General features: G+C 37.8%; 1 protein-coding gene across 3 annotated transcripts in view; it reads right to left on the bottom strand.

Annotated features, from left to right (window-relative positions):
- Positions 1-13,573, bottom strand: part of LOC106664108 — a 126,639-nt gene that overhangs the window by 26,988 nt on the left and 86,078 nt on the right. The window lies entirely within an intron of this gene.

The raw sequence follows: 13,573 nt of genomic DNA, 5'->3' as shown, positions 1-13,573 counted from the left end.
TAATTCCTGTCTTACAGGAGGACTTAACATCAAACTAATCTTTGGGTGTGGCAAAAGAGGTGTCAGAACCACCTTTATCAAATAATTCTTGCATAAAATCCCGAATGCCGGGATTCGACCTTTAGTATGGCAGTTATACCTAGATAATGGCTGCAGGTCAAGGCATTGCATAATTTCTAAGTTTGTTTTTTGACTTTCCTAAAAATTATATTCAGGGGTTTTTTGGCGTGCAGAAAACGAATATCCACTTTGTTTCTTGCTAAAAAATATTCCAATCAACGAACTTCTCGATCTCCTGACGAGTGAAAAACTATCGACACATCTGTAAATCTAACCCTAACGCTACCAAACCTAACCTGTTCTTAACCCTACCTAGCCTAACCTGTCTCTAACCCTAACCCTACCAAACCTAACAATCCCTAACCCTACCTAACCTAACCTGTCCCTAACTCTAGCTCCAAAAAACTATCTAAACTACCCTGTCCATAACCCTAACCATAACCAACTTATCAAACCCTAAACCTAACCATCCATCAAAACCTAACCCTACCTAATCTAACTAAATTCCTAATTTAACCATTAACCCTACATCCTATCAACCATACCTCTCCCTATCCTAACAAAACATTCTTATTTTAACCTCTAAACCTAACTTTCTAACACTTTAACCCTTAACCCTAACTAAATCTAACCTGCCTCAAACTCCAACTCTACCCAACCAGCCCTTACTGTTTGTAACCCTAACCCTTTCTGTTTGAAACTAAAAGGTTAATTTTAAGGAATGAAAAGGTTAATTTGAAATTAAATATGGTTGGTGTAAATAAAGTACAGGGAAAATATAACAGCCTATAAAAAAGATTGGGAGGAAAACTACAGGGCAATTCAGCAAAATTGTATACAGGAGTTCACGATATAAAGTCATGTAAAACCGACAGATCCACTTACAAAAGTATGTAACATATAAGTCTAACACTTCCTAAAATAACCATTCTATCAAACCCTAACTCTACCTAACAATAACTTAATTAACAATTTAACCTCTAGCCCTACATCCTATCAACAACCCTAACCCTGCCTAACCAAACTAACCATTCCCATTTTACTCTCTAACCCTACCTATCTAACCTGTCCCTAACGTTAACCCTAACACTGTCTCAAACTATAACCCTACTTATCCTAACCTTAGTGTCCGTTTGAAACTAAAACGTTAATATTAAGGTAAGAAAAAAGTTAATTTGAAATTAAAAAAGGTTATTTGAAATTAATAAGGGTTATTTGAAGATAAAAACGGTTAATGTGAAACTAAAAGGTTAATTTTAAGGAATGAAAAAGGTTACTTTGAACCCACGACCTTCGACTCTTATCTCAACTCACAAGGCGACGACCAAGTTGGGGGGGTTACGGATTTGGACAAAACTTTTTGGTGTTTTTACACTCCAAAAAATATCGGACACGTACCCGCCACTTTTTTTGGAAGTTGAAATATCCGTTGCTTAATATTTTTATTTCGCCGTTCTTCTTGCCCCAATCAACTATGTGAATATATCATTTTATAGCGATACGTAGATCGCAATAAAAATATGGAAAAAGCTATCGAAGTTTATCAATAAAATTTCTAAAAGTCAAATTTTTTTCAAGTAAACTAGGTAATAAATTTTCTTTCGTGAAAGTAATATGAAATTTTGTATTAACACCTCTAGAGACTCCTAAATATAAATTTTTCTCCGAATTTAAATTTATCGATTCTGTTGACTCATAAAACTTTTCATAGTTTTAAGAAGTCGTTATCAGAATATCGTATTAAAACGTCTATAATTAAAACACGGCTAAGGATTTTAACTTCAAACATACTATTTGAAAGAAGAGGATTCGTACCATTAAAATATATAAAATATTTCTATAAGAAAATACCCAAAATAGGAAAATTACTGGTCAAAAATTAACATAGTTTTTTTGGAGGGGAGGAAATAATAGTTCGACTTTAATGTTTGATACGGTTGTAAATTGTACTTGACAAGGTCTTTAAAACAAATGATCAACTATGAAAATCGGTCCACTAGCTTATGAGAAAAATGATCTTAGATGTAGCACTAGGAATGTCAGTCACGCAGTAGGTCGTCGAACTTATCAGTCAAAAAATTAATTTACACCGAAAGATTAAAAAAACATTATTTCTAGTGTATTATTTCTATTGTTGGTTGACATAAAAACAAAAATATCTCCGAATAAGACGCAGAATATTCCAATTAGGCATGAATTAAAGAGACAAATCAACAAAATACTGTTTTTTCTCATATTTTAACGGACATCTGTAAACGAAGTAAGTCAGAAAATGGTCACAACGTGGATTTGACCTCGTTGTCGTAATTTTAGTGTTAGGCCCATTAGAAAACCCTTAGATATCGACTTTCGCGAAAATCGATGTAAATTTATTTTTTGACTGATTATTTCGACGACCTTTCTGCCTTACTTTGACATTAGGTAGTGTTAGGCTCCAACCTCATTTTTCTCAAATTTTCAAGTTGATAATTCGTTCTAAAGAAATTGTTAAATTATATTTTATAACTGCGTCAAACATTAAAATCGGACTGTTATTTCCACTTAAAAAACGAGATTAATTTCTGATAAATAATTTTGCCATTTTGTGTATTTTCTTATAGAATTTTTTTAGTGTATTTTCATTGTACATACGTCGTTAAAAAGCTACGTTCTTCTTCTTTTAAATGGTATGTTTGACGTTAAAATCCTTTCAGCCGGTTTGAGTCAATCAGATATTCCGATAACGACTTCTCAAAAATCGAAAAAATTTTAGGGATCAAAAAAATCAAAGAATCACCAAAAAATGTTTGGTCGAAATCCTTGACATACCAACCTGGTCGTCCCCTTGTAAGACCTTATATTAAAGCATAATTAATTGGAATAATTAGTTATGGCTGCTAAATATATTCCGAATGCATATATGGATTAATAAGTTAATAAAAATGTTAATTTGAAATTAAAAAGGGTTATTCGAAGATAAACACTATAAATAACTAAAAACTGAAATGGTTAATTTGAAATTAAATATGGTTGGTGTAAATAGAGTCCAGGGAAAATATAAAGGTCTATAAAAAGATTGGGAGGAAAACTACAGGCCAATTCAGCAAAATTATGCTCATTGTATACCGGAGATCACGATATAAAGTCATGTAAAATTGATAAATTAACTTAAAAAATTCTTATTCAGAAATCGTGAGATGCGGTCTTGTGTGATAGGTTTCAGAAAAACATTTTCTTTATCGTGTCAACGTTTGGATAATTATTGAGATCATTTTCAGGGCTCAAAATGTTTGTCTTCTGTGTAATTGTGCCATTCTTGCGTGTCGTGTGGAGAGTGCGGCACTTTGAGCCCTGAAGATGATCTCAATAAAGATCGAAACGTTGACACGATAAAGAAAATGTTTTTCTGAAACCTATCACACCAGACCGCATCTCACGATTTCTGAATAATTATCGATTAACGGTCACTAATCACCACACATTAAAAAATTCTGTAATATATAACCCTTACCATGTCTAACCCTATCCAACCTAACTAAATATTCTTATTTTAACCTCTAAACCATACCTAATCATCCCTAACCTTCTTATCTATCCCCTCTCTGACTCTAACCCTGACCCTGTCTAACCTAACCAACGTCTAACCTAACCAACCTCTAACCCAACCCTACCTATTCTAACCTACTCGGTCCCTAACTTTTAACCCAAATTACTCGGCTACCTATTCTGTTACTACACTTTGGCAGTTAGAGGCCAAAATCATTACGGATGTGGGTCTCGCATTGCATCCTTTTTAGGTATTTTTTTGTTTCACCTTGGATGGAAGTATGTATTATAGGGGGTAAGTTTAATAACATTTTCTGATCAACCCACCTTTAAAAATCGTATTTAGACTTAGGGTTTATTTTGCATTGTGTAAAATTCGTCTTAAAGCCGGAAGAAAATGCACTTCAATTGTCCCGGGAAACACGTGTCTCGAGCGGTACGGTACCGGAGGAGTCTGCGTTCCGCTACCCACCGAATGCCAGGCGTCCCACGGTCCATAAATAATCGGAGAACAGACTGTCGCATACTCGGCAAAGGCGAGTTTGAATGAAATGTGTGCCACGACGTGTTCCTGGCCTTTTTCCATTTTCCGCGGTGAGGCACGGTGAAAAACCCTCTCCAACCTTTTGACAGAGAACCAAGAAGAATTGGAATGAAAACGCTATTTTTCCTTAGGTGCAGAGCTCGTACCCAGTTATACAAGGATTTACAACACGTTGTAAATCGGCCCTTGCGTTCCCATATGGAATGCTACACAATAAATTCGACTCATTCCAGTCGGTTCGTAACCTTTAAAAACACCTGCAGTCGGACTTCTGCAAGGAGAGACTGATAAAATAAAACCCGATTTTAAACTTATTCCCATGAGAAAATCTCTAAACCGCGTCCTTGTAAAAAGAAAAGAGAATCGTCGACCACTGATGAAATAAGTGAGGTATGAACTTTTATTCGCTTCAAAACATCCGCGCGCGCACAAAAGCCTTCAATTCTTCCCGGAATAGCATAATCTATAAACAATTGTGGCATTCGAGTGACAGTTTTAACACGTCGTATACAATGTTTTTTTAACCGGTGCCTTTTAGATCGTCATGCCTTTGAAACCTCAAGACACATTTTAGCTACCAGACACTACAGTGTTCTCTACTACTCATCTCATCAATAAGGCCGTTTATCACCCTTAAAATACAATGTTAATTAATACCACTTGTATATTTATATAGACTGTCACTAACTAACCAATTATATCGTTCTCAGTTATTTTTCACTGGTGCTTTCTAGATCGACATGTCGTCTAAATCTCACGGCACATTCTCCCTGCAACACTATCTCAACTATAATGTTATTTTACACACTTTACTATTCAATGTTAATTATTACAATTATTATAGTTTAATTAGTAGGCAATTACAAATTAAAAAATTACAAATTAGGACCTTCCCAGTTTTTTTCACTGGTACCTTCTAGATCGACATGCCTTATAGATCCCACGACTCATTCTATCAACCACGCCGTCTCATAAATAAATTTTTTTATTACATTTAATAAACAAACCTAATTAATACAATTTTTTATACATATGGTGTGTTACTTACAAACAAAAACAATCGGTGCCTTCTAGAGCTCACGACACAAAGTTACGAACACCACCTCAGCAAAAAGGTTATTTATTACATTAATCATAGCCTAATAATAATAAATTATTACCTTCCTATTTATTTTTCATCGGTGCTTTCTAGATCGACATGCCATCTAGATCTCACGACTCATTCTAGCCACCACACCATCTCATAAATATGATTGTTTTTACAAACACACACTTATACATACATATATAATTAAAAGTTTTTCAATTTTTTTCACCCGTGCCTGCTAGATCGACATGCTTTCTTGATCGCGACACACGCCGCCACAATTTACAAATGTTGGCAATATTTCTACCTTTCCATCACTATTTTCGTTTGTTTTAGTAAAATTGTGATTATTTAATTTTTTTGTTTTGAAGCAGTTAGTGAACAAAATAACATTATTTAGAAAAAAGTATAAATCGTTATCAAACCAACCATTATATACAAAGTGGGATGTTAGAGTTATTCAATAAGGGCTGACTTGTTAGTCAAGAGGTTATCAGTCAGTCAATTGGGTAGGTCTAAGAGGCATATCTCGATTATGAAGGGGCCGTTCAAGTGTGACTCATAAGCTAGGGTCGTAGTTCGTCATAAAGTTCAATTCGGCATTCGATAGCTAAGTAAAATGTAAGATAAAGGCTCTTTTTCTTCGAACGGTTCTAAATTTTCTGTTTAGTTCTGTTTTCGAACGGATCATTATAAAACATTAGGTGTCCCCCCCGGGCATCCGTGTCCTGCTTTCGTAGCAAGAAACCCCATATTTTTTATTAGCGAGTGAGCCATCGATGCGAAAGGTACCGGCAAGGACACGGGGTGACTTCATACCAGCAATGCCAAAACTCTTTCACTTTTTCCCCGGGAATCTCACGACCATACTTCGACTCGTGAGGAAAAGATCACTTTTCGTTTTACTAGACGTAAACGTGGGAAATTGGGGCCAATAAATAATAATTAATTTAATTGATCTATATTCCAAGAGAAAATTCACGAGAGAAAAAATAATGAAGTAGATAAGTTTGTGATGAAGTTCCATAGAGATTGAAAGAGAGTGAAGATGTAAAAGTAATGCGAGTCACAAGAAAAGGGTCAAAGGCAAATTAACGATGGGATAACGTAATTTCCATGTGCCTGTGCTTAGTTTAAATCGTGGGACCTAGGTAGTGAAAGGGGCTTTAAAAAAAGTCTGGCTACCGGGTAAAGAAAAGTACCTCGTCTTCAAGTCGGCCGGATTGTAAAAACATCGGCCGCCGGCTCCCCATTTGTTTGTGTCCGGGGATTCATTCCTAGTTTTCTTTCCTCTCATACGAGGTCTGAGACAAGGTCGACGATTAATTGAATGAGATTCATTTCGACTTTTCGCCGTCTTTAGGTGAAAATAACTTTCCCTGACACCGAGCAACGTTTATTATGTTTTGTCAGATATGGTCGCAGAATCAAGGCCAAAAGGTTGATAACTAACTCTATAACTAAGCCATTAGGCTTGACGATTTCTATACTCCAGGACTATCTGGCTCCAGGGTTGGTCCGTCATCATCAAATCCACAGGTGAACAGAATCAGGACCGAATAGAACTGAGGAACTGGATTCCAGCTACACAGTGATCTCAACCTCGAGACTGTTACCGAGAAACCTCAATTACTAATCGGATTCTTTATTGGCCATACATAAACCTGTCGGCCTTACCAATATATTGAGGTTTATAATGCCGGACTTCCAGTTTTGCACCGCAATCGAATTAATTGAATATCTACATCAATAACTCCTCTGGTCCGCTCTAGCGTGCCCAAGGCGAGGTCATTACCGTGCAAACGTTTTCGAAAAGACATATTTTGGCCTTCCGCTTACCAAATGGTTTCTAGGCGCTTAACAACCCTCAATAGTGCTCTTCACACTTTCCACAACGGGATCTCCCACGGAGCCCAAAGATATTACCTCTAGGAACCTGGCGGAGGTTCCTTTAGGCCTAGAGCCAGACTGTCACAATGAGTCCGACACCATTGCCAAAATCCTCGGACTCCCTCCGATACTCTCACTACTTGAAGTCTGCACCATGAACCTTTAATACTTCTCGGAAAACCTAGGTGACGCTAACAACTGGGAAGGATATGGAAGTTAGGCTTGATACGCAGGAGAATCTCGCTAAGGATGAACTTCTGTCCTAGGGCAAAGGGACGATCAAGTTAGGAGGCGCTTTCGCGTCAAGATATAAAATACGTCTCCTCAAGGTGGATATATCAAGACGTTCAGAGGGCGATTATCCCTCGAGGGCCTGACCTGTAAAACACCTTTTCACCTCCTTACCCCAGGTCAATCCTGTTTACCCGCAGGTAGACGTTATTTCACAATGATGGATACAGATTGCGTATGGAAGACAACTTACCTACTTCTAGATGTACTATGGAGGGAAAGCTCATTCCTGCCGGTTGCGTATAGTCGATGTCCCCTTATATATTTTAGATGTCCAAGGGGGGTTAGATTTGCAACGGGACGTCCGGATTTTCTTTCTCTCATTTCTCTCCAGGAATCGTAGGTGTCGTCTAGATCCTAAACAGCTTCTACGAGTCCGAAATCGCTGAGAAAATCCAATGGCTTGGAACGGACGAAGACAGCTATGAGAAGTAGTCCTCGGAGAGACTTGGCTCCCACGACCAAGTGACGGGACCTCTTCAATTGCAGATGCTCGCTACTTTCAGCATCCAAGGCTTTCCCCTTATACTGAAGGAGGACGGTATGGGTGTTACGCTATAGCCATAGGGGAACCTTGTTTAGGACCAACCCGGTTAGCTAGATCGTACTAAGATGATATAGATTCTCGACAGTCATAGGGTTCTCATTTGGTACGGGTCCTCAAGGTCGGCTGACCTCAGTTATGGATCCAAATTAGGTAGGAGACAACCAGCACGAGTGATTGGTTTCTTGCTGTCTTCTTTCTACAGGTCACGGTCCTGCAGGTGACGTCAACTCTCTTTGGTACTTTCTTCACATGTAGTGGCTTTAGATCAGCTCTATCTTTTCATGTCAGCTAATTTTAGTGGTCCAAGAATTAGTATGAATAAACTAGCGGATGTAACAATGCCTGGTTTTTATGGTAGGAGTGTCTTGATACTTTCCCCTAAGTGATAAATTTCTTTATCAATGTCGAATGAAATAACAGTAAGAATTGTAAAGGATCTGTTCCTCAAGATTTCTATTCTTTCCTAGAAAGTTTCTAATTTAACTTATGCCAATTTGGATAAAGGGGATAAGCCGTCGTATGACACCATTTATACAAAAACAAACCGGCTCGAAGGAGGACGGGCCGTGGTTTTAAGAGCCGCAAATCGTTCGGTTGAACACGATTATTTTGATTACGAGTGGGCTGGACCGTACGTGCCTCAGGCGAGATTACAGCCCATTTCTGTGATTTGAGGGAAAAGGATTTTTTTTCAAGCAGATCGAGTGAATGGTGACAGAAACCGTTTCGACAAATTGTCCTTCCCGTACGTGACAGATGTATGTTCTTACTTAATCCAGTCCTACCCCACTATGGATGTCCTATTAACAGAACGTAAAGGATAATTGTTCATATCGTCCAATACGATGTTGACACGGATCGGTAGTATGGTGACTAAGTCGATCAAGCTAGTAGCACTGAAAGGCCATGCGCGATGAAGGAGAGTTGTACTTTTCTTCAAGACCTTTCTCTATGTGGGACGTGTTTTTATCGAGCAAACTGCTCATAGACTGTTACATACTATTCGCAAAGCCGGGCAATGGACAAAGGCTGACGGAGTTATAGTCAGACGCCAAATTAGGTATGCCGACTGATTTACCAACTCCCAAAGTCAACTTTAACAAGTACAAAGTAATTATACCAAAAGCCAATTCTTTCTGGTAAGCCGACTGGTCGAAAACCAAAAATAAAATGATACATTATCCTAATATAAGGATCCTTATCCTAATACAAGGACTGCAGATATGATACGGTTTTTCAAATGTTGGAATACACACTAAGAAGAAAGCGATACTCTTTGGCACACAGTTTCAACCACCAGTGTCCTGACTCTCGCCACTGTTTCTCAGACCCTCAGGACACAAGTAATGATTGGCGAAGAGTGGAGCGAATATGAACATACCCCAAACCGCCTAGCCCAAATACTGGAAAAGATTCCACATGTAGAACCCTTAGAAGACTTACTGTAGGGTAACCGAAAGAAAACTCTGAATTTAGCAAGTCAAACAAGGACCCTGCCCTCCTAGAGGTCATTGGTACCTCAAAGTATTGGCAGAGGACCCATTGTGCAGATAATGCCAAGGAGAGGAAAAGACCGCAGAACACATTCAAGGTTGGATACACCTGTCAAGCAACCTATCAGGAAGGATTAGGAAAGCCAGGTTACTAAAGAACTGGGATGACCAGCGATTAAGGAGTGGAATTTGTTATGGCGTTGGTAACATAAGGGATGACCATGGTTAACGCCCCCATAAAAAAGAGCACTATCAATATATTAGAGAAGTTGGTATCGTCTGAGGTTCTTACCGTTTTTAGCCTCGGATTCTGGCAAGCTCTCTTTGACACTGTCACATAAAATGGCGAAATTGTGGCGATTTTGGCAAAAAGAGGCCGCGGAAGTACAGTTAAGCGAAGTAAAATCACAAGCATTTTCATACGAAAAGGAAGCACTAGCTATGAAATCAGTATCCTAAAGCTGACCAATGAATTCTAACAAAAGTATAAAGGGAACAATAGAACTTTAAGGTCGAGTTCCCACCTGTTATGGCCACTTCTTCTATTTAGATCAGTAATTTAAAAAAATACACCTTGTACCATTAGACCTAGCAGTCGTACTAGGCGTAGCAAGCACAAGCCTTCTTCTACATAAAGGAAGCACGATGGATCCAATATCCTAAAGCTGAATAATGAGCCTTAACAAAATTAAAAGAACTTTTAAGTAGAGGTGACCCTTGTAACCTCCTCTTTCAAGAGTAGGCTTCTATTGGTAAGTAATGAAAAAGCACAAACAATCTTCTACAAAAAGGAAGCATGATGGATTCAATAACGTAAAGATGACTAATGAGCTTTATCAAAAGTAAAAGAGCTTTTAAGACAAGTTGTAGTTTTCTCTTACTAGTTGGGGACAAATCATTAGGAGTTTTCAATCCAAGGGAAGCACTACGACATCAATAACCTAAAGCTGACTAATGCACTTTAATAAAAGTCGAGGAGCACAATTTGCTAAAAAAAAGGAAGAGACCGCGGAATGTATTCTGTTGAGATGGTTCCATTGTATCGAGGTGTAGGTTTCTATTTCTAGTTAAGGCAAAAATATTCGTAGTTCATCCGTGATGAATGGTTAGGGATGGTTATATCATCTACGGCCACGGGTGGCTCACTGAAAAACGCCCCACCCAGTTAAAGGTGATGCAAGTTATCTATCAGAAGATATTGGCCAAACGGTAGATTAAAAACAACTTTTCAATGGTCTTCGCCCGTCCGAATCGTCAGCGTGTAAAAATAGGAGCCGATTAGCATAAGATCCCCGCCGGTGGCCTCCATCCTCTGGTATGTGCACACATTTTCGCATAATTCAATTGACCAAAAAACTTTCGGTTGACGCTTCAACTTGAATGTATAATCATGATGACTAAGTGGTATTGATTAAATTAAAATTAAATTTTCCTATTAGAGCAATATTTTTTAATGCGTTCGGTAAAGTGAATAATTGTCTTTCTTTAGCAGATGTAGAAGAGAAGAATAAAACATCTACATTTATGCGCACTTTTCAAAAAGCAATAAATTTTAAGTAAAATTTTGTAAAAAGGAAAACAATTATTTACTTGCTTAATTATTCACTTTACCGAGGGCAAGTTCCAACCAAAATTAAATAGTTTGTTGCAAAAAGCTATTGAGAATCAAACAATTGTTTAAAATTGTTTAAAAAAATGAAATTATAAGCAAGAAAAGAAACTGTTTTAATCCTTTTTATTATTTTTTTCTTTTTCTGTTCTTGAGACGCATTAGCGCGGATTCACTTTTAATCCCTTCTGCAAATGATTTACATTTCCTCCAGAACTTGGTTGTGGAACAAATACCACGAAGGCACGAATGTAAACTTTCTAATATGACACAGGGTTATGATTTCATTTTTTCCCCCTTTTTATTAGAAAAGTTGCCGACTCTCTTCTCTTTTAATTGTTAATCCAAGGCAAATTAAAAGTGTGGGAAAAGGCTCAGAAGGATTTTTTCTTTAGAAAGAACCGATTCAAAGATTAGCGTTTTATTCTTAAAAAAAAGGTTAACGACACTTGGAATGTAATCGTTTATCTTAAGTTTCCTAAAGTGCTACGGGATCCTTAGTCAAACATCCAAAGAGATAAAGTGTTGCAACTCTGTTTATTACCACTCTCGTTCTCTAACAGCATTCTCCGCTATAGTTTTATTGCCCGGCCGAAAATGGAGCATTTCGAAAGCATATCCAACACGAAATGCGTTTTTCACTCTAAATTGTTAAATCCTACCCCCACCCCGAAAAAACAAATGCTAAAATGCCAAGAGTTTGACATTTCTTCAACTGGTTTCACATTTGTTCTTCTGTTGACTTTTTTACGCATGAATTTATTCGTATGTTATACTAATGCTGGCACCCAATATTATGGATAGAGGGATGACGAGGTCTCAAGGCGACGTGTTGCCTTCTTCGGATGTGAAAGCGCAGAGGGAATGGATTAAACGGACGTTGTTGAAAATGATGTTAGCTTTGCATTATCTAGGGGGGGGGGGCTACAAACATAAAACATGTGAGTTTGGAGAAGAGGACTGGACCTTTAAGGGTGAAGGGTTTTATTTGAGTTTTATTTTTCGGACAGGGCCCATTGTACTGCAGGACGGTTGGTTTTATTATCCATAAAACAAGGCAATTCAAGTGGACTACATTACACATTCCACATACGGAATGGTTTATCCGTATTTTTAATAAGGAAGATTTTTATCGTTCACGTTCTTATTAATTTTGCGCCTTTTAAATACACAATTAAACTGTTCGAACAGATTGGCCAAGAATTTTAAAAATTTTTTCTGATGCAAAATAAAGCAAAAGAACAACTCTTTCGTTCATGCAAGAAGTTTAAAAAAGCGCTTCTTGAAAAGAGTAGCAAGTGGCAATACTGTGGCAGGATCCAAAATGGAAGAACCACGTTGCGAGCAGTATTGCCATGTTTGTGGGATTTTCCCTTTTTTTCTGACCTAGCTGTGGAGCAATGCAGGCGGCAAAATAAAGTAAATGCAAAAAAAAAAAAAATCAAATATTTCGTTCATGCAAGGAGTTTAAAAAAGGCGCACCATCTTGAAAATAGTGGCAATAACGTGGCAGACAACAGAAAGGAAGAACATTGTTGCCCGCAGTGTTGCCAAGGGTGGGGATTTTTACCTGGTTTTGAGGGAAAAACTTACCAGAATGGGAAATCCAACGGAGAAATTGAGGAAATGTGTCCAATTAAAAGTAAAATAAAAACAATAATAGTAAATTAATTAACACCGTTTATGATATATAAACATGAGTATTAATGACTTGGTCTAATTATTTTTTTAGGTGGTGGAGAATTTTTGAAATTTGTGGGAATAATGCAGTACTCGTGTGGGGATATTTTTTCAGACCTGGCAACACTGCTACAAAGGCTAGCATTCCACACGTGCCTCAATGACGTCGGTTCACCCTTGATGGATCTTTCACCGTCGTAATTATGATAATATTATTCTTCAAGAGGATGCTTCCCTTCTGACCACATTTAATGTTTGACTGGATTGTGTTTGAACTAGTTAAATCGAGAAAAATGTATTACGAGTAAGCTGTTTGGTCTAAAATAAAATTGTAAAAAAGCTGAGTAGGTTATCGCGTTGCGAACTTTCCTTTGAATTAGAGAACTGTAAGTGTGGTAAAAACAAAATGTTTTTTATTTTTTTTATTTTTATTGAAGAAGATATTGAATAAGGTAATAAGGGGCCAACGGGATTCTACGAGGCCGACTCCAATCGGCTGAGTATAATGGGACTTTTTCCCATTCCCCTTCTTACGGGAAGGAAACGCCGCGTTTTGACATGAATATCAATAACGAAAGTGAAAAGAAAGCCGTCGAAGAGACCCAGAGAGGCGAAATTCGAAGAGATAATAGAGATAAATTTGAACCGGGGCTTCGTCCTCCGTCCGAGTCATTTAGCCCCGGTTCGTGCAAGGTCAGGTCGTGACCGAGAAGAGATTGGGACGGATCTTAGACTGGAAAATATCGGCATTACACAGTAGCTCCTGCAATTTTTCATCAATGGTGAAGGTACTAGGAAGAAAGGGTTTGTTCTCTAACCACTGCTTTTGGCTTATTGTATTTTTCCT

Source organism: Cimex lectularius, unplaced genomic scaffold (genome assembly GCF_000648675.2).
Source record: "Cimex lectularius strain Harlan isolate CLEC.00 unplaced genomic scaffold, Clec_2.1 scaffold82, whole genome shotgun sequence".
In the NCBI taxonomy this organism is placed as follows: Eukaryota; Metazoa; Arthropoda; class Insecta; order Hemiptera; family Cimicidae; genus Cimex; species Cimex lectularius.
Note: the sequence above shows the minus strand (reverse complement) of the source record. Positions and strands in the feature narration are given on the sequence as shown.